Source organism: Ischnura elegans, chromosome 3, assembly GCF_921293095.1.
Source record: "Ischnura elegans chromosome 3, ioIscEleg1.1, whole genome shotgun sequence".
Lineage (NCBI taxonomy): Eukaryota > Metazoa > Arthropoda > Insecta > Odonata > Coenagrionidae > Ischnura > Ischnura elegans.
Window position 1 is genome coordinate 127339921 of NC_060248.1, and position 23086 is coordinate 127363006.

At 37.9% G+C, this 23086-nt stretch overlaps 1 protein-coding gene and 1 pseudogene across 1 annotated transcript in view; both read right to left on the reverse strand.

Annotated features, from left to right (window-relative positions):
• Positions 1-23086, reverse strand: part of LOC124156550 — a 1117512-nt gene that overhangs the window by 894599 nt on the left and 199827 nt on the right. The window lies entirely within an intron of this gene.
• Positions 900-21749, reverse strand: LOC124155280 (annotated as a pseudogene).

Consider the following 23086-nt stretch of genomic DNA (forward strand, 5'->3'; position numbering starts at 1 on the left):
GGAATATTTTTCACGTGAAGCTGAACTGGATTTTATGATCAAGTAGCTACAAACAATATGAAGCCTTTGTAATAGAAAAATAAATTTCTCAAAACGTGAGCCTTAAATGTCTCTGATAATAAAAAAAAAATATAACACCTCGAAATGATCAACAAATAATTTCACTTGGTATTTTTACAAGTTAAACGCAAAGTAGTAGTTCCAAAATGCTGAGATGCATCAATATTTTCATTCAATTATTCCACAAAATAACAACAATGAAATCACAACGTGCGGAGAAAACGGCTCAACAAGAAGAAAGTCCATTGATCGTTTTTACTCAAATTTAAAAGCCACTCATAGAAGCAAAAGTTAAAAACTATTAATTATTTATTTATCCACCTTTTGAAAGTAGAAACATATACAACAATTGCACTAAATAACCAATTTCCTTATTTGCATGCCTACAGATGTAAATAATTACATTTAGATTCAGTTTTCTCAAATATGATATTTTTAATGATTCAACTGAAAATAAAATTCGTAAAAAACAATTTTTCTGAGAGCTTATTATGGAAAAAAGTCACGCAGTTCCATTCCCGGCTAATGAATATTCCCTTCAATTGAAAATACCAGTGATTGGAAGTAAATACATTTTGAAAAATGAAAAAAATGCTCAAATGGGCAGTCCATTAACCCTTTTATGCCGAAGGTTTGAGAAATGCGAGTTTTACACTGATTTTTAGATATTGTCGATAAAAATACGATGGAAACCAATATCCGAAAGAAAAAACAATGTATCTCTTGCCAATTATTAATTACGAGGTGTTCCAAAAATGGAACACTAGGCAAGTCCACTACTATGACGTACTCATGGATGGCATGCAAAAAATTTGATTAAGACTTTTATTAACTCACTATTAAGAATGATATCCAGGAGAGCACTTAAGATGCAAGGGTATATTGCAGTTTTTACATTAAAAAGTGGTATTTTAATGGTATTTTACACAGCGAGTTTGCTTTCCCTGCTTTACATTCTCATGATTCATGCCGTCATGACGTCTGTCAAGTTTACGATTCATAGATTTCATGGTCTCCCTTTCCCACCAGGCTCAGAAGAATTTCCGTATGTCTCTGTATAGTGACGGGTCATACGGCGACGAAATTCAAGAAGATCCATTGGCTTCACATCGTTTATTTTATGCAATTGCAAAGGATTTTGTAAAGCCAGCTCAAAGCAGAATAACCGGAGGGCTAGAGTACCATTTCTTTCCACGGTTTGATGCTTGATACTTGTCAATATTTTCATCAGCTCGGTCCACTCCTCCCGTTTACTGATTATAGACCTTGATTGAATGTGGCAGAGGAACTTGTATCATTTTTTCTGCTTTTGATAATAACGACTGACTGTTGCAAAAGGATTGACACCGGCACCAGAGGATGCAGCAGTTACAACACTTTTATCATTTCATTTACAAACAATATTGCCTTTTCCATCAATTCGGTAATCGAATGTGCCTCAATCTTTTTTATTTAGGGTAGCATCAGACAGTAAAGGAGGTTTGTTTACGCGATTCTTTCTCGCTATGTCAGTTGCTTGATGGCCCATTGAATGAAGTTTATCAAGGAGTGCAATGATTGTAAACAAGTTGTCAAACACAAAATGGTATTTACCGGGATTCTGCGTTGTGAGTGCCTCAGTGAATTGCAAAACAATTGAGGCACCTACACCATATTATTGGTATTGAGTGTTCGGATTTTTTCCTTGATAAGGCTGAAACCTGCAAATGTAGCCTAGACGCACCAGAATTTATACCCAAACCGAAAAGGCTTACCCCGAATGAACGGTTTGCACACGTCAAGACCGAAACAGGGAATCATGGCCTCATCAAAGCTGAAGTATATTTCATTTGGCACAAATTTCATACATCTGTCATTCAGACGCTCAGTTAGAAGTCGCAGCTTGGAAAACTTGTCCGTGTGGTTCAAGATAGAAATGTCAGCAAAATGCAAACTTGAAAATATTGTTTCAAATCGGTCACGTCCCATTGCACCACTAACTAGAGAATTATGCGAATCTGGTCTTTGCTCCCAAAGCATACATCGTCTCGGAACAGAGACGTAACCACTCAGGAAAATTATTCCAAAAAAAACCGAAGTCAGTTCAAGGTTCACTTCAATATCCAGAAAGAATTCTAAATATTCTGTAGGGGTTTTCATTTTCGTGATTTGTTCTTCTGAAACTCTACCTCCTGCTGGCTAGGCAGTCAGATCGGCTTTCTTCCATTTGAGCACAACTTTGGTTACCTTTTTTCTTTGAGCAAGAAGAGGTTTAGGCGAAGCAGAAACCGATGCACCGCCATTTTCAGTAGTATCACCATCCGGTATCAGAAAAAGGTTAAAGTTCTCGTCAGAAGAACCATGAATGAGATGAGCAGAAGCGCGCAGCAATGAACCGGGAAGATTATTAATTGTTCCACACCTAATTGCTGACTTTATTTATAATTAAAGTGAACATTACAGTGCGCCTGAATGTACGCATAATAGTAGTGGATTTGAATTCTTCTCGGGTTTCCATCCGGGTGAGCTCCATCTCCATCGCTGCCGACGTTTCGATAGAATCCTTTTCTATCGTCATCAGGGCCGATGACGATATCATCAGTCATCATCGGCCCTGATGACGATAGAAAAGGATTCTATCGAAACGTCGGCAGCGATGGAGATGGAGCTCACCCGGATGGAAACCCGAGAAGAATTCACCGCCATCATACGCCGGGAAAAAGTGAAATCTTACAGTAGTGGATTTGCCTAGTATTCCAAAAATGGAACACTGTTAAATAAAAGCTTATAACTAAAACAAAATATGTTGTTTCAAAAATTTCTTCATTAAGCACAGTAGGTTAACTATTAATGAATATGCAGGGAAACATTTACAACATTTGGGCGTAATGGCAAATAGTTATTAATATAACATTAGAGATGGTCACAGAAAAAAAGACCGATATTTCTCAACACACTGGCTGCGATAGGTTGGCAAAACTGACTAAATCTTTGCACCCCATAATATAATATATCTTTATAAAGAGGTACAAAAAGAAAAACCGTGGCATATTTGTATATATTTGAGTCGTAGTCATTAAATTAGAAAGTTACATCGGGTGTTCCAAAAATGGAACACTAGGCATAAATGGGTTTCGAGAGTATTGGTTGGATTTTGATCGAATAAATGTTCACTTTCACTTCTTTGAATGGTCCAATGATTGCTTCTCACGTTTTCACCAATTGTTTCGAGCATATATGCCTAATATTATAAATGTGTGAATATTTCAATGATTATTTGGACGCAATTCCTGAAATATTTTAGAGAAAGATTGAAAAAACCCTCAATCATTTTAGACTCTTGATTTACTATTAAGAGTTTTTAAACTGCAAAATTATTATTTATCATATCTTTATCATGTACTTCTATCGCCGACTTTTCGCCGCGTGGATAAAAATCCGATTTAAGGTATTCCTAATTTTAAATCTAAGTAGACGCTAAAAAAAATCTGAAAACTATTGTTGCTGCGAAACATACTTTTTAAATTCTTATGGGGCAGCAATAAAATTTTTGGCTAATATTTTCTAAAATAATCAGGTATTTTGCGTTTCCCTGAACTAGTGTCCAACATAAATAAATGACGTTTCCTTAGAGATTGAGAAGGAGTTCGATTTGTGGGCCCGCACGGCGATGATTTGATGATTTCTTAGAGCCTTATTATTGTGGGAAAACACAGTTGAGTTTTCAACACCTGCTGAATTGTAGTACATATATGGTTTTAGTATTTGTTATGTAAATAAAACCGTATTTATAAAAAAGAGATTTGGTGCGTTGCAACATTTTTGATATCATGTTATAATGGGCAGTCCATTAATTGAGGGCATGGAATCAAATACACTTACGATCGACAGCTATATTCACGAATTTCAATTTCAATAATAACAAATAACATTGCACCACGAACCGAAACAGAGAATTTTGATTGAATATTTGGCTATTTTGCAATGAGGCACAATTATGGAGGGATAAAAAAAAAACCTGGATAGATTAGCATTTTGAATACAAGTCGAAAAAAAATAAGTTCCGTCGGTCGATTCCTAGTTCAGGATAGCTCTTCCCGTTGCAATTTACGAAATATAATGTTTTGCCTGTATTTATGAAACTTTATACGAATCATTTTCTTTTTACTTTACCCATCTTATAAATCACATTCAGAGCAAATCTATAGGAAAAAAACTGTGAAGATCTGAAGCGCGTACGGCGAACGATGGTATCCGAGTCTAAATTTCGGCTGAGCATTCAAGTGAGTAGACGTGGTCGAGAGACTAGCTTCGGTCGAGGCGTAGCACCCTCCCACAGACTGGATGCTTCATCGGTTAGCGTCCTAATTGACTCTCCTGCGGCCTGCTCCAGCCTTCGCTATCTGACCGTGACTAAATTTCCCTAGAGGGGGAAAAATTTGAGAAAATTCGGTTTAAAAAAACAGAAAAAATGCATGCAGTAGGTACTTTTCTTTTTCTAGTCTTGGTCAATGCCAAAAAGCGAGGGATGGATTACACAGGCCAACAATAAAAAAGCTTTTTCGCTGAAAATACCTTATTCTTATGCTTTTTAAGTTGCTGAATCCAAATGTGATGGTTTTAAAGTTGTATCACCCATCATTTATTCACATTTTACAGTCAAATTTATGAAATCAAGCAATATTTTTAGAATTTAACAGCTTTTTTATAGTTATAATAAAATTGAAAAAGTAGGTCTAATGAACGAAGATAATTGGGGGTATCTGTTGGTACTTCACCGAGAAGAATAGCAAACGATTCATCGCAGAAAAAGCTACACAAGAAGCTTCAAGGAAAAACGGGAAATAAAACGTAGACCAATTTTCAGCTGACAAGTTAACCCTGTCTTATCACGCTGTAGTAAATACAAACAATTTTATCGCGATGTAGTGAACAGTAAATACAAACTCTTTTATGATGTCATATAGTGTTTCATTGATTTCCCTATATACCGTATAGAGGTATTAGACTTAATATTAAAATACATATTGCTAGAAAACTATGGGTCATACAAACAATCTAAGGCCAGATTTAGATTCAGCACATAAAAATCTATAAAGATCAGTTATTAAAATAAAAAAGTTTTCAAACAAAATTTTTTTGTTGGCCTGTGTTATAGAAGAGAAAAAAAAACCGGATTCTTCGCTGCCCTGTGCCTGCGACCCGCTGCCACATCGCCGTACTAGATAACATTAGACCACTCGACTTCTCTCGAATTCGTTCCCATATGCACGTGGCCGGGACGACTGGTTCGCAACGCATTGCACAAAATGTATCATGCCCTCGTCCGTTCTCGGATGCAAGCGACGAATGAAATCGGACCCGCTTTTTTCAGCCCCTGTCGGTCGCTTCATCTCTCTCTAATCGCGGAGTAGCTAACCTAAAGTTCACCCGCTCGGAGTCACCTCTAATTTTATCTGTACCAGCAATTCTACCGTTTCCTCGGTTACCCATATTTTTTTCACCTCGATAATTTTAGTCCGACGTATCTCTTGCGTGTCTCTTCTGAAGCCATACATAGCTGCTGCGGTCTCGCAGAGAATACTACAGATACCCAGAGGTAAATTTCAACATGATATCTTATCCGAAAGATATGCATGGCTATAAACGGCTAAATTCTGTAATTTAACTAAACTAATTTTGCCTAACCCATGGCTTTATTTACAGAAATTTGAAAATAAAGTTGAGAAGACATCAAAAAAATTAATTAAATCCCATACGTTTGGATCATTAAAACAGTTTTAGTTCAACTAGGAATAAAATTTAGCGTTTGAAAATTTCAAAACAAAAAAAAATACAAGACAAGGCCCTAAAAAGTACAAGACAGCAAGGTGAATGCAGAAAACAAACATTTCAAAGCAAATATAGGAATTTAGTTATTATATTTTTAGTATTAATTCTTGCATAAATTCATTTTGGCTAAAATGGCTTTGCAATCAAATTTAACAATGGAGATTCTTTACATAGATATTGCATAGGGATCTACATTTTCGAATTCTGACGTTAATGGGATAATGAGACGATTATAAAGCCTGAAAAATAACTTCCAATAGCTAAAGAGTAATTTCTGGAAATATACTAATCATATTGACCGTAAAAATCTGTGATTGCTCGCAGCATTTGATTACACACTTCCGTCGTTAAGTATCATCAAAAATTTCAACTGTAAAACGTCATATGCTTCAAAATTGTCTTCGGAAACCTCAATGAATTTTTCAACACAGGTTTTTGCTGAAATTTTCTCTTTAATTACTTTTCTCAATTAGTTCTTGAATCTTGAAATATAATTATTTTCACACTCATTTCTTCAGGTTTTTCTCAATGTATTCCTGATTTTCCTTTATATTTCCTATAATAATATACTTTTGATAGCCACTCATTTACCAAAATTCTTAACTAACATCACATAAAAAGAGCGTTAGAACTTTTCCTTTCTACAAATTTTACATGATGCATGCAGCTAGTAATACCACTTGTATTTGTATTCCTTCACTGCTTCATATCGTATTGGCACCTTCTCCAATCATGTAACTGGTAACCGTAGGCAAATAAAATAATGAAATAAATCCCATTTGACGCATTCAACTTTATTTTATTTACCAAAAGTTACCGACACGCCTAAGCAACTTATTTACTATTAGGCGATACATCTTACTGTTGTATGAAGTTGATTGTGACACGTTAAACAAATGCTTTAAACTGTCAAAAACCTATGGAAAGTGAGTAGTATTCGCTCAGTTCCATTTGAAAAATCACTCTTTATTTATGCGAACACTGTCCCTGAACAACGGATTTAGCGATCGCAAACGAAGCCGATGAAATTAAATCCAGTCACGTGAATCTTCCCCCTGTTGGTCATATTTTCCCCGTATTCCCCGAGGGAAGTGAATTGGAAAATAATGTGAAAAAAATTCGTTTTCGAGTGAAGGGACAATATGTGGCATTTAAACGAGCCATCCAGCCTCCGTCCTCAACTCGCTCAGTCAACGACAGCAACGGCATCCCCTCGATTTCGCTCAGGATCAGCATCCCTCCGAACTCAGACGCAGATTCACTGATTGTGGCAGAGTTACGGTCGAAATTGTTTCATTATTTCCAAACGAGCTCTCCCAATCTGTCCACCTTTGCGATAGATCGTTGCATGAGTTTGTATGGAAGAATTTTATTTTGGGTCAACCGTGCAAGAATATCTATAAAAACATTCATCTTGTGCCAAATTAACTTGCAATAGGCGCAACTTTCCATATTGCAATGCATCCGCCTAGAATAAGTAATAGGTTAAAAAGTAAACTTTGTTGTATTCACTTTGTTGTTTGTCCACACAGTATTTATTGAAAACGCCTACCTGTGTCGATATTTTCAGATTAGGCTAACCTCTTTGATAATTAATTACCTGAAAGGGTTGAAACCGGTTGAAGTTTCAATAAAAACTGTGGAGAATGCAGCAAAGTCAACTTTTTAATGTATCATGTCACCATTCCACAAAGTGAACTTGCAATCATGAACACCTCGACGTATCGAGATATCAAAAGCTATAGAGCCTATGCAACATGTTAAAAATGGATATAAGAATAACTCATAAATATTTCAATACCGTAATTCAACAATTCGCGAACATAATCTTGCAAAGCGTATTATACGCACTTAGTTTGTACAATTTCGCACTCATTTTTTATTATGCGCAAAGGTTAAGAAAAGACTTAGCTGTTTCACAAAATAAAATATATTTGCGACCGGTTTCGATACAGCGTATCATCCGCTGATACGCTGTATCGAAACCGGTCGCAAATATATTTTATTTTGTGAAATAGCTAAGTCTTTTCTTAACCTTTGTGCATCATGAAGGAGTTTCACCATGTTACGCCAACCACCATCGCATTTTTCATTTTTTATTACTTTATTTGTAAGGTGGAATGGAAACAATGTATGCCTGTGACCAAAGAGCATGGATGTAAACATTTAAATATTTTTAGCAACAATTTTTGCATGTGCAGTCGGATTCTTAAGTATTGTAAAGATTTGAGCGACGCCATTTTCGCCGGAGTTTGGTAATGGAGTTTCGGCATCTTCTATTTTACCAGTAGGAGAAAAATTGAACAATATTCCCACCTACTGCAATATTTATATTGAAAAATCATTAAAGGGAAATGTATACGGGATATACTCGATATTTATTGCCAGATGAATTGTGCAGCTGATGCTAGTTAATAAATCTAACTGCGTAATAATCAACTTCAATTCAAATCAACGTAAATTTACTTTCTCTCCCAAATTGGCCAATCAGTCGAAGTATATATTCTAACAATTAACGCTCTAGTTTTTCGTTAAGAGATAACGAACATGTACATATAAAATACTCGTCGCAATATCACGGCAAATAATGCCACTACGTGTTAAAAATCAGTTTGATTTAGTGACAATAGAGGACTGGTCGTTTCCTTGCATGATTTAGAAAGGTCGTAATGAGACACCACTTGAATCGGTGAGTGAGTTGACATATTGGTAAAGCAGAGACTTATCCACGCCACGAGTGTGAACTCGGTAATTTGAATCTATCCGAAGAATCCTTTTTTCAGAGAAATATGAGCCAATTACTACAATACATATTTTTCACTGTCCACTTTACCGTATATTTACCACTTATATCGTTACAAAATTGGCCGTGGTTATTAGTTAAAATGTGGTTACGGAGCCACGTAATAGTGAGAGGTACAAGTTGGGTCCAAATAATAATCTAAATACAGAAAAACTTATAGTTTTTTAAAATCAAATTAATTTATTACGAATAACATGGAAATACGTAGCCTAGTTTTCAAACATACCATAGCAAAGGTGGAAAAAATAGCCGCACAAAAATGTAAAAAAGGGAAACATTTAATGATTTCTTCAGGATATGTAATATAATTAGGAATTGAATTGCAGTTAAACTTGAAAATGGCGATAGCTCCAAAATGTCGTCAATATTTATGCTAATTATAATCGTCCGAAAATATTCTATCAAGAATAATCACGATAAAATGTTATTAAAAAATGAGAACAAATTGATGAATAGCCATTAACCTGAACAGCAATCACTTGACTTCCTCAGGCATTTCAACGCTAACTTTAACAACAAAGTTGGAATCAAAATGATAAGTTCAAAATAAATATTGATATTAATCACGACGACTGTGGTTGACCATTTTCAGAAATTAATAATGGCCTGCTAACATATTAATTACGTTTAAAGAAATGTTGACCACAGCTATCCTATATCACTTGAGTTGACGAAATTTTCTGAAATTTTCGCTAAAAATTTTATTTTCGAATGTTATTAATAAGCTATCCTTTTTAGGTGATCCATTTATCTCAGATAATAACAGTGAGAATAGAGTTGAAAATATCCTGACCTAGAGAATAAATTACTAACTCTTATTTCTAAGGACTCAAATCTTCATTGTAACGAAAATACTTTAGGATTGCATGAAGAAACTCTTGAAAATAATCGCATGTCATCCAAGAGTATCTTTTCATAAAATCTTTTCCTTCTTCATGTCATCTTAATTGCAATATATAATGCCGAGAATTGATTTATTTTCATTGAATGGTAATCCGTACACACGACTGATGATTCTGAGACTCTTAGTTTCACTGATTTTTGTTGTAATTTTTGGGGATTGAAAAAATATATTTATCTTTTATTATCTAAAAGACACCGAGGAAGATAAGGAACAATTCAACTAAATTCAGGGTATACCAAAGCCTATCTTTCTTTTCCTAATGAAAAAAAAAAGTTTGAAAAAAATCTATCCGTCAGCATGGCGTGGAGAGGAAATAAAACAAGGAATCGCAAAAGGACGAGCGTGATTCGGAGATGTAATTTTTTACGATGGAAAGGTCACTGACGATTAAGGCCTGCTCACGCAAACTTTTCTCCGCGATAATAGCGGAGGGGAAAAAAACCTCGTCCGACGAAGCAAGGGTAAGGTCCTCTGGAGAGACAGTGAGATTAGAGCGTGCAGTTCAATGTGGGGGCGGATATCGCTCGGAAGGAGAGGATAAGCCGCTGGCCTCTCTCTTGGAGCGCCAAGGGCAATCCGATGGAGCGACGAAGGTCGTCTCTTTCCATCTCCCGCATCACCTTGCCCCCGGGGCGGACGCGGACGATTTTCGCGCAATTACTCGCCCCCCGTCCGCTGCAAGGCAGCCGCTGAGAACGAACGAAGCCGTAAAAATCCCGAAGCACTTTCAAGCACCACCTCGTCTAAGTGAGAGGGCGGACGGGTTGAAGCGATTGAGCTCGCGAGAGTGTGTACGTCCAAGCGTGACGAATGAACTGTCAACGGCACTTTCTGGGTCGCGGATGTAGGCGGGAGGTCAGCATTGAGAAGGAGAACATAATTGATCCGGAGAAATCAAGCGTGGTTCCAAGAATAGAGTTGCGAACCTCTTTCACCTCTACTTCCTGGAAAAGGGATTTCCAAACGCTCCTGAATTTTTAATATTTTTTTAAACAAAGTCTTTAAATGCTCTAGGATAATTGCAGCTTATAGCTTTAGTCTCATTTGATTAGAGGATAAAATTGTAATTGAACGATCTTCCATCGTTAATAGCAAAACATAACAACATACATTATGCATTGAAAAAGTTAGATTTAAAAGCAGCGTTATCTCTACTTATTAAATTTTTAGTCAACTTTCTACATCTATATAATTCTTAGTTCCTTAAATAATTCGATCCAGGATTAGATGTTAAGCATGGTTCCACGAATAAGCAGATACTCAATTAGAGCAATGAATTTATAATATCACTACTATAAAATGTCAGCAACACCGAAGCAATTTTTCAAATAGGCTGAAAACAAGCACGGCATTTCCAATATTACGCATCCTGTTCATTAAAAATATTGTAGGTCAAATAAGGATGCATATAAGTGTTGGAGTACTGAGTAAGGGGCATTTAAAATCTATCTAACAATATCAATTTTGCCACCAGGGCTTTCCATTCCTTTATAAAATCGGTAAGTAGCCAATTTTTTAACGATACGTCCACAAGTGTGTTTATCAGGTCTTAATTTAAGAAAGTCTTCGTGCAATACCATTGCTTGGAGAGCTGACACTGTGTACATCAGTTTCTGCTGCATCCTGTCCTTAATACCTCCCTTATGATGGGCTCGTTCACCAAATTTTTTGTCGTTGCTTATGATAGTTTGGAAAAAAGATACTCTTATTGCTCGATTTTTTTAATTGACGCGCGGCGAAGCCTACTTATCGAGCTATTAGCCGCGAAAAACCGATGGCATTCAACCTTTCGTATTCGAGTTGATGACATCATGAACGAGTATTTCACCACCTGTCACTCCTCCTCGGTCTTTCCTATCGGTCTCCGTGGTCTGTTTTATGCACTCTTGCTAATGATTTGTTCCTTCATCGTAAGTTTCTCCCTGCACGAGTGAATGAGAATTGCATTGTGTCGATCGCCTATTTGGAGTGACGGCTTCCCACTCCGTGGGTCCGGGTTCAAATGCCGGCAGTGCAAAGACTGCCCGAACCCTAGTTGAGTTCTTTGTGGAGGGCACATCATCCGTCGGATGGGATGTAAAGTCGAGGTCCCTCAGCGGCTTTCGTGAGGAGCAGGCTAATGCCAACGCTGGGTTTCTCTCTAACATTCCTTCCCCTACCTTGCCCTTTCCTAATGGCCCATAGGGCCTCAGCTGTCAGTCCCTTACTGGGATTGTCATATCGTGCCATGGAGCAAATGAACCAAAGCCGTAATTTCGCCACCAACTCATGAAAAGTGATAACAAAAACATTCGCGTTTTTTTTAATTTTAAACTTATGGTATAAAATCCTATATGATATGCAGTACAATGTTTTGGAAGTTATCAACACTACTAAAATAAGAAATTTCAATATTTCCACTGAATATATTTTCACACCACACGTTTAGCTGCAACAATAACATTTTTTTTGTGAATGATGCATAGTCAAGTTCAGGACGTATTTAAAGTTAAACTAGTTTTGTTGTAAACCACAAGAGGCGCCGCGTCGTGCAAAACTAAACTCAGTAGAAATATAGCAATTCTTATTTTAACTACTTTGATGGAAAAGCTGAATGGAGAGGATGTGAAATATCATATTTAATATTTCTTTCTCATATTTCTTCTCCGATGCGTCAAAAACTGCCACGGGCGCCCAGACTGCGTTGCCCATATGTTTTGAATTTGAATATATTTTTTTTATAACGCTCAAGGTAAAACCTATGAGAGCAAATAATAGAAAATACAGGAAATGTTCCACTCTTAATAAAAGGCATTTTGACGAAAATATGGCATTATGGAGATTATTGCTAGGCTAGCAAGTAGTAGCTATTTAAAAAAAAAACGTTAAATATTCAATACTAATAACAGAAAAATATAAGTTTTAACACAGACTGTAATGAAAACACACATACATATACACATTTATGTAGATAGTTTTGATAACATCACAACTTTAAGATGATAACTTTGATGAGTTGAGGAGACTGAATTAAGCCCCAGACTTCAAATAGGAGTACAACATTCCTTTAAACGACCGAAGTGATTGTGACATATCTATATTTGGCGGAAGAGAGTTCCAGAATCTAGACGCAGTTGGATGAAAAGATTTGAAATATATATTAGTGCGGGCTTGGGGAATTTGAAGGTCAGAAACACGGCGGGTGGAAATTCCATTAACTTTTTTGTGGGGGATGAATAATTCGTACAGGTATACAGGAGTCTGTTTTTGGAATAAGGAGAACAGAAAAGATCCCAGGATATAATCCCTTCGGCTGTGAAGAGGTAATCAATTCAGATCAGTGTAGAATTTGGACAAATATTCATCTCTACTTCTACTACTACTATCTTTGGACAAATGTTAAGAGAATTTATCTGGGATCCGCTAGACACTCGGAGGCTACGCGCTAGGCCTGCAAGTAGATTTCTTAGCGATTGATAATAGATATCATCAACCCGTTAACTACTCGCGTGGGGTGATGATAGATCCCCAGGATATTAAATTTATTGTGTACTTCCATGGTGATTTGCTAACACAACTTAGCTACTTAGTAGGTTCAAGTCCACTCCCCCCCCCCTCCCAACAACCTGCCCGAGTCATAGAGAGTTTTTTGTCAGCCCATCTCAGCCCTGTGAAGTGTAAACATTGTGCTAAGTGATCTGGGAACTCGGGCATGTCCCCGCGCCAATAGTTGCGTTATAGATGTCTCGTTATTTTGCATTGAAGTAACTACCATTGTAAAGTGAAATGGTATATATACTTTATTTTCCGTTTTGCTATAATAATTGAATAGGGTGGTTTCCTATTATTCTTTTTATTGACTAAATCGAAATATTATTACTCCTGGGGTACATATTTAACGTTTTTAGATTTTTAAATGACGATATCTATTTTTTGAGATTAAATGGAAAGTGAAAATTTTCAAGCGCGCGAGAACGCGACGACTAAGTATGAATGCTGGGAAAGCCCCGTGTGACGTCATTCTGGTTCCCACTGCCACAACGTGAGGTCACCTTGGGGCGAGGATATGTGCGCCACTACGATGCAGGATACTAGCAGGCAGCAGAGTACCCTGCTAGCAGGTAGCGGTTGGCTTAATTATGGATTATTAATACCTTATCAAACGAAGAAAACTTTCCGACCATAGGCAGTTTTAATAGGTGATTATTAAGACATGTTTCTCTGAGCTCTGTGCCTTATGCATGCATTGGTAATTTCAGACGATGTAAAACTCCTATCCACTCGTATAGAAACTAGGTCCCTGTGACGTCACGTGGAGTGGAATCGCATGGGCGCCAATCTGGCCTTTTTCAAATGCAGTTAAAAATTGACCATTGCCATTCGTCTAAACTAGGATTTCTATAACCAAATGATTTGTATATTATGAATACATTAATGGTGGTTAACGAATCGCAATCAATGCCTTTCGTTTTCTTTGACGAAGGAAATTACCCTATTATGAGTTCCCAGGGCCTGAATGAAGAGAAAATAAAATATGAGTTTACGTTTTCACAAAAAATACTGTTTTTTTAATATGAAAAAATATCAAAATTTAATAATCTACAACTGCTGAAAACAATGGAAAACTTTAAAAATTCATGGTTGTTTGGTAAAAATATCATTAGTTATTAAGAATTTAAATAATTAATTTGGGTATCTAATATGTCCCCACCCCAGTACTAACGTTTCAAAAAACCACGCCCGTAGTTAAGGGTTAAGAACAACACGGAGTACATCATCTTAAAGCCCCACTACACATTCAGGCCCAGCACAAGCGATAAATTGAGAGATATTGCGCCGAACGGATAGATTTGGGAATTCGTTTTCCTCCGATATCGCCAGTAACTCCAGCCTTAAAATTCTTGAACGCCCAGTTTATTTCTTTATTTCAGTAGTCCGACACAGTGTTCCTCACCTCCGTAATTCTTCTCGCTCTGAAGTAATGTCTGCCCCATCATTGGTCCCACTATCCTCCCGTAGGAATTTCCATGATATTTCCTTAATTTTCAATGCCTTAAATGGCAAGTTCCGATCCTCAGATATGCTGCCTTTCTTTTCACTCCACATTCCCACCCGCTCCTTCCGTAATAACCACCTACTACACCAACCTAAATTCCGTCTTCCTCTCTCTCTCAGAGATCACTTTTTTACAGACTCCCTACCTCCTTCAATGCCATTTAGAGTATTCACCCTTCCCTGGATCTTTCAATGCCCATCATATCATTCAAGAGGCAGCTTCGAAAAGCCATCTCCTGAATCCCTTTTTTTATATCCTTTTTGTAGTATTTTTATAGTTTATATTTGTTAAAGCTGCAGATTTTATGTTTTGTATTCAATGTAAAGGCCATTTGGCTGTTTTTGAATAATTTAATAATTAAATATCAATAAAGGCCTTTAATCGATGCTATTCACAATATTGTTTGGGTATTTGCTTTTTGTATCCAAACGGCTTGCGTCCTAACACCACCTAGGAGACGCCTTTTTTAGGCGGCTTGCGGGGTGGAATGTAGCTTTAACCCCTTCCAATTCGATTAATTTTCCGAATATCGTAATCCTATTCTCTATTTATTTTCTGCTGTGGTTCTCTTTTAAATGGAAGGTAATGCACTGATATTTTGTAATTTGTAATAAATGTGGAACCGAGAAATAAAATGTGATTATTACTACGCATGGAGAACACAGCTATTGCTACTCGAATGAAATCATTTTTATCCTCCAATGCATCATGTTTCATGAAATACGAATTATTTATGTATACTGTTTGTTTTAAAATTTTTAAGTTTTCAAAATAATTATATTGTTCCTCTAACAAGTAGTACTAAAATTAAGAAAATCCGATGACGATGAGATACTCTCGTCATTGCGCGGTTTGGCTTCGAAAGTTCATGACTCTAGCTAGACTCGTCATTAGAACGCAAGGGGTTAATTTGATTTTTTTAAATTGTGATTTCGGGTTCCAGTAAACGTGCCCATTTCTACACATCAGGGATCACCTTGGACGCTCCGAAAGCAATTGACCCGAGGCGAGGGAAATTAATTGAACGCTTCGCGCCGGCGATTCGTGGCACAGTAACTGGGCGAGGAGGGCCGTCAAACGCACTCACGTGAGCGAGGAGTCTACTCCCATTGGTCGTCCGAAAAGCCCCCTCCCCCCCCGAGGGCCGCACCCTTTCCGACAATCTTGACTGCGCCGCCCGGTTAAATATTTAGCGCGGGCATGTTTTGTTCCCATCGCCACTGCTCGACCGAATTTGTTCGGGAAAGGCAGGGTTGCGGAGGGGGGGGGGCTAGATACCCCTGGGGAGTGGTAACGATTAGTGACGCGTCCAGTGGGGGAGAGAGAGGTGGGAGGATGGGAGGATCAGCGTATGGCAGCCAACATATCAGACTGCTTTCGATGATCAGTCCCTGGAGGTGCTTTGAGAGCGCTGGACGGCCAAACGGTGTTTCGAAAGTCTGCATCTCCCGCGGGCACTGGAGGCGAGGGAGATGAAGCAATCACGCATTCTGCTGAGAGCACGGCCCTTTGCTTTTAATCCAATATTGAAACGCACCAAGAAATATTTTTGCACTGAGGTATTATACAGTACCAGCGTGATTCAGGAATGTACCCGGGGGAAAGGTGGGGGTGGACTTTGAAGGCCCCAACTCTCCCAAAAATCTTTCTCTTGCTGCGACTACCCATGATACATTGTTGAGGAGGCCACTTCATCTACTTACCACCTCGCAAGCCAGGAATTTCGTTCGGGGGGTTTAAAAACAGGGGGGAAGTTTTTTAAAAAAATAGGTACCAAGTAGAGGGTTTTAAACTATTTTTAACACTTTTCATAATCAAAAAACTTCATTTACCAAAGAAATCCTTCGTTAATTCACGATTTTTCAAATATTTTGTTCTCTTTCATGAAGCAAAGTAATTGTATTTTTCATATTCCGGGGGGTCCGGACATCCTGAACTACGCCGCTGTTGCAAGCCGCCTCGATAGGTGTGCGGCGGGGGTCTTAGGACACCAGTCGTTATCAAATAAGAAGGAAATGAAACGAAGTTCCGCCAAGCATTAATTAAAGTCCTTTATCGTTCTGAGGGAAAACGAATTCCCTTTCCTATCTATCCATTGAGCAAATTATCTCTCTTCATTTATCGTTTCTGTCAGACCAGGAATTATAGAGAGGCTTTAAAATGACGCTCTCCGTGTCGCTCTTAAAGGTGTATATTCTCAATTGCTCAAGCAGTTAAAGCTTAGTGCAGCCTGGGCTGTTAAACGAATTAGGCTGAGAGTCTGTAGCAACTCCCAGCCTAATGCGTCTAACATATGAGTAACACTTTCTGTACGCCCGGAGCAGTTTTTGACGAAAACATTAGGTAGCAGTAGGTACTAGCCCCAGGGTATCTGCCCTTTGACGCTCCATTTGTCGATATAGTTACATTTCATGTCTGCCAATAACCAATGAATTTTAGGTTCAGCACGAAATGTATAGGTGATTTAATGGAATGCATAGTTTGCCAATGAATACGAATTGATAAAAAAAACAAAAGTATAGGCAGCCTGCATAACTCCCTAGGACTTCCGAAGAAAATGTCCGGTCAGGTGCCTGATGTGATTACAACTTACAAGTAAAAACTGTTAATTATCAATATAAAAATATTTTAATGGGTTGAGCATCACGCTTAGGTAGAACTTTGTGATCAATAATTAGATAAAGATTACCGTAAAACCGATTTCATAGACTATTTTAGGGGTATAGGAATTGATTATTCGAGACCAGTTGTTCCGCGTTTCACTGAAATAAAGATAAATCTAATAAGAACAAAGACCGATGGAATTTATTTCACGAAAAAAGTCAAGATAAGTATTCAAACAATTTACACTATTGTTCAAGGTAATTAGACTATGAATTGGTTCCTTTTAGGCGTTATAACCTTGGAAATTAAACTTGCCAACTGTCATTAAAAACTATAAAACTCATGCACAACAAACAGCAAACAAGATAAGAATGAGTTAAATCGGCTAAAATATGCAACTCTCCTTTATGAAAAGTTTTACTCCGGCAATTCTGGGGTAACTGGCATATTTCCTGGATATTCAAGAGAGTAAATAGCGGAATGCGGAAGTGGAGATTTTTCCTAGCGGCATTATGAAAGCAATTATTTCAGGGGCAGTAGCAGAAAAAGAAGGCTGTATAATGAATAGAAAATTATACCTCAGTGTAATAACAAAGGTGATAAAAGAGTCTTAATAGATTTTACAGTACGATGGAGTAATAAATGCAATTTTTTATAGTCAATGCCCAACAAAGAGTTCCGAGAAACTTGAATACATTGTGAAGTACATATTCCGAGTCATTTCAAACCGTTGATTTGTGCGTTGAAGCCCTATTGGAAAAAAAGTTTTGTTTTCAAGTAACCTTTGAAACTACAACGCATCATATTTCGTTTGTTGATTAATATAAATTTTCATTTTTTATTGTATTCCATAACTTTTATGCACAAATACACCCGTTACCACATGAGAGTAATCGCGATTTTGAAATACAAATCCTAGAAAAAGAATCTAAAACGGGTAATTTCTTTGGACAACAATGGGTGAGGTGGAATATTAAGGGGACTTTAAAAAAACTGTGGAATGGTTATCGATTGTTTAAGCTGAGGAATCTCCACTAAACTGTAAACTAGAAATAATCACTGCCAACAATGAGTTCACTGCCCTTTTCAAATACAAATTCCAGAAAATAAGTCAAGAAAGGGCAATTTATCTGGACAAAAATTGGCGAGGTAGATAATTAAGGGCATATTTAGGAAAAATCGTGGAAAAGATGTAACAACCTTCAGAAGTAGAATCTCCATTAAACCATGAACGAGAAGGAATCACTGCCTACACTTTTATTTCCTCTCTTCCCACAAAACAGACACCGTGTTCACTTTCACCATTCACCACTCTCGCCACAACAAACTATCCACACCTTCCCCACACTTTTGACTCTCACCGAAGAAGCCATTCCAGTTTAATGCCACCGCGTCACGCAACGGGGGAACGGCGATTTCTAGCCAAGTTATTTGTCGCGGTTTTTCTCATTCTTTCGACATCATCGCACCTTTCCGGAGAATTTCCGGGGAACGACCTGCGAGAAGGCACGGGGAAGGTGGCGCCTCCCATTCTGCGGTGGGCGAAAAAAAGGTCCTTTCCCTCCTCTCGCTCGTGGAGTAGTTTATTTTTTTATATCACTTTTTTCCCAGACCCTTGCTCAGCCTCCCACACCGTGGCAAAACCACCACCTGTCCTCCTCCCCTTCCAAGGAGACTACATGACCAGGCATCTGGACCGAGTAAGAATATATACCGATACATTATAAAGCAAAATTTTCAAAACTTACGAATTAATTACCGAAAAAATTGCAGCTATTGCAATAGGAAATATAAAAAAAAACATATACGTTATACGTAGCCATCCCAGGTAGTACACGAAAAGTTTCCTCTATGCAAAATCAATGGAATATCTCTCTAATCGCCCACAACATGAGACCATATCATGATAGTCTGATGGAGAAAATTGTCAAAGAACAATCGGAAGAAAGGAAAACAAATATAACCACAGAGTACTACCTAGCATTTATTGAAGTCCTTTACTGTTTGGTCAAAATGAATTCCTGTACCTACTCGTTCGGCAAACGACCGATATCTCTCTTAATTTATTGTTAAGGCCAGACCTATGAACATTGTGATTCTATGATGTTGTGATTCTATGTTCTATGATGATATACTCCTCGTTGCTCCGGACGAAATATTTTCATTAGCTCAAGCAATCCAATGTTATCACATTGCCTCCAAGTCTCCAACGGTTCTCGGCCTACTATGCCTAAAAGCTGGGTGTTCTGTGTAATTCCATTGCAGTTTTGCCAATACGTATCGATACATGGCGAAAATATGCGGATTATACTGGCATAATCGAGACATACCACGCATTCCTACTCACGTCAACACATCGGGCACAACAATAGCGCCCAGCCGTGAAAATGGCCCAGCTCCTTGTGCCCAAGACTTTCTTATTCTTATCTCGTTTCCATGGGATACACCCTCTACCGCATCCCCCTCAGCATCCAACCAACCCCTCTCCCTCCCCCAAACCTCTCATGCTCCCCATCCTACTACCCTCTGCTTACGATCCCCGCAAAGGCTTTACGTCCGTGGAAAGAGGTGTAATAGAATGGAGACGTGTCGGGCGAATAAAGGCGGTCCGCCAAACCCCTTCACCCCGGGCCATAGTTTCTCCGCTCATTCACGGGTCTGATGGTGGACGCGGCAAGGGCCGGCTATTCCACCCTCCGTAGTAAAACCCGCCCGCCTGCGTTGTGTGTTACCTTCGCACTTGAGTGTGAGGCGGTCAGTCTCTTGGGACCGTAACAGTGGCTCGCCATAACTCCGACCTCCCGTCTCATCCTCCAACGCAGTGTAACAGTGAGAGAGGGCGAATTTTGGCTCCCGTGCAAGCGACCAAAATCGAATGGTACACGAGTTTCAGAGCACTCATGATCCTATTGGACGTAACTTAGACAAGGAAGACTGTTGATTACCTGAGTTTTTAGTTGGAAACGTTTAAATAAACTTGTAAATTTAATTAATGCTTATTTATAGTAGATGTTTCATAATTAAATGTTTTACTCCGTAATTAAACCCAACAGTTGGTTTTATTTACAGGATATTTTTTAGACACCTGAATTTGTAATGGAAATGAGGAAATTAGCATCACGGAATGGTGTTCGCAAGTAATTTTGATGCTTATCAGTATCTTCAAAATATTATCACATTTTAATTAATCACCCACAATATTTTAAAGAGAAACATATAGTACACCAGATAGGTAAGAGTAGAATTTAGGATTTATGCCATTAGTATTCATATATTCAGGGCGTTGGGGATAGTTCATTTCCCTGGGCACACTTGCACGTCGATGATTTTAGTTTTGGGCTGTAAGAAGGCTTCTCCCCGGGTATGAACAAGGGACACTTAAGTCAACAGCCAAGCGCTCCAACCACTTGGCAACCGCGCTCACTCATATGAATTTACAACTAACGAATATAACGGGTGGGGAAAAATTTTGCCATGGAATTTTTACCCTGGATATCTTATGCCAGAAGGAACCAAAATTACCCGTGATGTTTTTGTAGAAAACGCACCATTTTTTAACGATAGGAACTTTGAGCCAAGCGCTCAGATAGGCCTCGAATTTAACCTGATCTCGATGCTTAGGATATATCGCGATCTCTATCAGACAAAGCTTTCAAAGTCGTGAGTTGTCTTGAGCATCCGGCAAAAGGGCCAACACACGACCAATCCGAGCGCTTGGCTAAAGATTTCTGCAGTTTAAAAATGGTGCTTCTTCGACCAAAACATCATGAGTATTTTGTTTCCTACTGGCCTCAGCTATAGAGGGTTAGCCTTCCGTCGGATGCAATGGATCTGACAGGCAAAGAGCAAGTGTTTTTTTCATTTATTCGTGCCACTAAGTGACATAGACCCTTTACGCTAATAGTAGCTCTTTTGTTTTGACACGTTATATGCAGTCTTTCACTTTTTGCATTAATGCCGACTGATAAGTGGCGAATTATTTAGAAAAATTAAGCAAAATTGTGCCACAATAGAGTGATATAAAATCATTATCAGATTATAAGATAATAAAATAAAAAAGCACTTATCTAGTTCACGTGCTAAAATACGTTACATATAACAATACTATATAGCCTAAAGGCCACGTTAAATCGTACCTTGTTGGATCGATCCGGGGCTATATGATGGCATGTAAAGGGGTGTATGCATAGCATGAAAGACATCGCGTAAGTGTACGACTACACTAATAATGGTGCCCAAAACTTTAAAGGCGTATCACTTGGCCTTGCTAAGAGTTAATAACGTTCTTTCATTACTTTGCCTGACAGGCATATTGCTCCTAAACTCATAAATTCCGATATTGCTCCCGACGAAAGGTTAAATTTCGTGACTTAATTTTTCTCCAAACTGTATAGAAATACAAGTAGTGTTAGGAATTAAAAATTGACGCTCCTGTTAGAGGTTACGTTTTAATTACGCTGTTACATCTTTACCTTCCCACTCGACCTGCGGCTGTCCCTCAGGCTGTAGAAGGCATAAAAGCGGCTCGCCATAACTCCGTTCCGTGCTCATCCGCCTACATCACCGAAGCATCTCACACGCGGTCCGCCTCCTCTTGTATTCGCTCCGCATGCGCGAGTTTTAAGGTCTAGGCCGTGCGGAGGTTTACACCTCGAGGATATTCGGTCACGAGAGGGCGGAGTGGGACAGCGAAGTATTCCCTGAGGAGAGTCACTCACTCGCGAAATGGGAGAGCCGGGTTGATCCATGTCTGTTGATGCCTCTATCCTATTCACGCCACCGACTGATATTAACACCACAGTGGACGAGCTATTACTTTCAAATGGTGAGATCGTGAGAGACACCACAGAATTTCACCATTTTCAGTGGCCTCTATGAATAAGAAAGCGATACAAACGTCAATTTTTTTAATATAATTTTTTAAAATGATATCATATTTGTTTATACCATTTTATTTTAGAAGGAACTGATTTTCGTTCACTGATAAACTAGTTAAGATGATGTAGCAAGATTTCATAAATAACTTTGTTCTTTTTTTAATCTCTTATAGAATTTATCCACATTTTTCTCTTCCCAACCTGCAAGGGCCGTTAATATTTTAAATGAGTTTGATTATTTTTAATTATATCTAGCATAATATTATATCTTTACGATGCTTGGTTAGAATTTATGATATCCTTGCTACCAGAGAAGTGATATTAATATGATAAAAGATAATGTTGAAAACTGTTGATTATAGTTAAAACTACCGTAATGTGTGGGTAATATTATGGGGTAATGCAAATAGTGTATACCATTATTTTTTTATAAAAAAATGAATTCATAGTGGTCAGATGTCTGCATATGAAAATAAAAACGAACACAAGTATTGAATCTATGCATAACAATTAGGCTATTTGACTCTTGAAAAATTACAAAGATATATGATGACATTAGATAACCACTTTCGTAATAATCATAAAAAATATGTCATACGCAGATGATTGAAAAAATTCGAGCCGTAGGAAAGAATATTATACCTTTTAAATAGATTTAGTATGGCAAAAAAGGAATGGAAGGGGCAATACCAAAAGAATTTAATATGATACCATTTGGTACTTGTAATTCAACCGCATAAAATGAAGTAAGATTAAAATCAAAACAAGGCTGATAGAATAATGAAAGTGCTGTAAAAAAAAAATGTGTCGCTGTTCTATAGATCCAAAAATATATCTCATAAAATTTGCACCAATGGAGTATGAAAATAAAGTATGTAATTTATACAAGAAAAACCTTCAATTATATCATTCAAAAATATTATTTAAATTTCGGTTGTGATAAATTTGGAAGGTTGAACAAATTCGTATTTTCTCGTTCTTCGATCCATCGC